Consider the following 2,859-nt stretch of genomic DNA (forward strand, 5'->3'; position numbering starts at 1 on the left):
CCAGGGTCCTGGGATCAAGCCCCACATCCGGCTCTCTGCTCAGCAGGGAGCCTGCTTCCTCTCTCTCTCTCTCTCTCTCTCTCTCTTTGTGTGATCTTTGTCTGTCAAATAAATAAATTTTAAAAATCTTTTCAAAAAATATATGGAGACAAAAATGAAAATACTGTGGTCCAAAACCTTTCAGATGCAGCAAAGGCTGTCCTAAGAGGGAAGATGATAGCAATACAGAACTACCTCAAGAAACAAAAAAAAAAGTATCAAACAGAGCAACATTATACTTAAAGAACTGGAAAAAGAAGAATGACGGAAGCCCAAAATCAATAGAAGGAAGGAAATGATAATGATCAGAGCAGAAATCAATAAAGTAGAGACTTTAAAAACAACAGAACAGACCAATGAAACCAGGAGCTGGTCCTCTGAAAGAGAAAATGATAAACCTCATTTTTTTACAAGAGAACATTGTGAAAAATTACATGCCAACAGATTGGACAATCCGGAAGAAAGAGATCTTTTAAAAGAAAGAAAAGCTATGGCAGAAGCTGACACCAGTCTTGACTCCTTAGAGAACTTTCTTTTTATAATTTTCTTAAAAGATTTTGTATTTATTTACTTGAGAGGAAAGAGAGAAGGCACAGAGGGAGTGGGAGAAGCAGGCTCCCCACTGAGCAAGGAACAGGATGCAGGGCTCGATCCCAGGACCCTGAGATCATGACCTGAGCTGAAGGCAGATGCTTAACCCATTGAGCCACCCAGGTACCCCAAGAACTTTCTTTTTATAAATTCCCTGACCTCCATCAGAGCAGCGAGGAGAAAATTCACATTTACCAAGCCACCGCAGTGGACACTACAGTGTGCCTCTCAGATTCCACCTTCCCAAACAAGACACTCATTCCCCGTCAGCCCACAGTGTTGACAACTGATGGCTCCCAGCCGCGTCCCTTTCCAGGGACTGATCTCAGTCAAAGAGAGTCACCTTGCCCATGGTTAAGTCCCCTTCCTGGAGATAATCCACATCCATTGGGATATAACGGTCCAGCCCCTGTGCCACAAAGGCAGGACAACTCAGCACCGAAGGACGACCCCTGTGTCCCAGTTCACCTAGGACTCTTCCAGCCTTAGCACTGAGAGTCCTATGTCCTGGGAACCCTGCAGATCCTGGGCAAACTGGGTCAGTTGGTCACCCTTTGATGCAAGTTCATCAGAGCCTCAGAGCTCCCTGTGAGCCAAGACCTTGGGTGCAAGATCATCATTCCCCAGCTCCTTCTTCTCCCAGTCCAGTGTCCTGCCCTTCCCCAGAGCCCCAACTCAATTGCCTGCACGCAACGCCCCACTCTGAAGCAGAGTGTGAAGTAAATTTCCTAGTTCTCCCACCTTGGAGAGCACCTCCCCTGTGCTGGGCACCATGACGGCACATGCCTCGCCCTGTTCCGTCCTCATCAACAACACTGGGGGTGGGTGTTGCTGTCCCCTGAGAAACTGAAGGCTTGCGGATCCGAAGTAACTTGTTCAAGTTGGAGTGGCCGGTGCAAACCGCTCCCCACGGTAGCCCCGATGTTTTTCTTCTCTGATTTTATTCCTCTCTGCATTGCTCTAATTGTGCCTTACTGTTTGAAAATAAAATCGAGCCACTTTGGGGATGAAGTTCCTCTCTTTCACCCCCTTGACCCACAACAAGCAGGGAAAACAAGACTCTGTACCTGTCCTGTGGTGGAGAGAGCAACAGGTCCTCCTGGTGCCCCCTGCAGCAGGCTGGGGAGGCAGAGGGGGAGGAGCAGCTGTGGGCCGGTTGCCCGCTCTGCTTACTTGCAATTGCAAGGCTCCTGGAAAGTCAGATCCTTCTTCATTGCCCCCTGAATTGTGTTCTTTTCTTCCTTTCTTTGAAGGGCTGATGCTCTCAGCCTTCAGCTGTAAATAGGCTCCTTGCTTTCCTTTTCTCTAAGAGGCAGCTGCCCTTCCAACTAGAAACAGTTCCGCCTTGCACGTGGACCGTCCCTGCACTCCTCGTCATCGTGTAGCCAACTCTGTCTCCCCTGAAGATCTAGAGCCAGCTCTCACTCTGAAGGCAGAAGAAAGTACCTCTGGCTCTTCCCCTCTTCCTGTGTCTTGTCCCTTGCCCTCCCCCGCCCTCACTCAGCCCCATCTCCCTGCCTTCCTTTGTTCCCCTCCATCTGCCCTGCCCTCTTTCCAATCTTTCCTTCCTCCCCTTCTCTTGCCCTCCCCTCTTTGTTTTCCTCCTCTCTTCCTCTCTCCCCTCTAGGTGCATGCCTTTCCTTCCTCCTTGGATCTGTTTTCTCCAAGGCCACGTTCCCCAGATGATCTGAGGCTTGCAAATCAAACACATTGGGTTCAAACCTCGGTTCTGACACTAAGCTTCACTTTTCTTGCCTGTGAAATAGGACAAAAAAGACCCACTTCTCGGGACTATTGTGCAACTCCATTGTAATCACGGAGATGGCAGTTCCTGCCCTAGGACGCTGGCACACAGGAGGAACACCATCTATTTTTGTTCCTGTCTCCCCAAGGGATAGAACACAGATTGGAGTTTCCTCTGAGAGGGAGATGACCCAGAAAGCCCCCCTCTTCTCATTAGCACTTTACAATTTGCTGAGAGTGAGGCTGTCTCAGGACTCCATGCCGCCCCCTCCCTGCGCCCCCAACCCTCCTCCGGGGGTTGGGAGCCACGTCTGGCACGGGTTCCTCTGGGACAAGCCATCAAAGTGCCACCACACCATCTGGTCTGCCCATATCCTCAGGCGGGATTTATTATCTAGTCCCTTCCATTAGCATAAATAATATGGAGCTTGGGTTTCATGATGGTTTACATAATAAATAAAACAGGTCAATTGCCCACAAAACTAG

The sequence above is a fragment of the Meles meles genome, chromosome 1 (assembly GCF_922984935.1).
Source record: "Meles meles chromosome 1, mMelMel3.1 paternal haplotype, whole genome shotgun sequence".
In the NCBI taxonomy this organism is placed as follows: Eukaryota; Metazoa; Chordata; class Mammalia; order Carnivora; family Mustelidae; genus Meles; species Meles meles.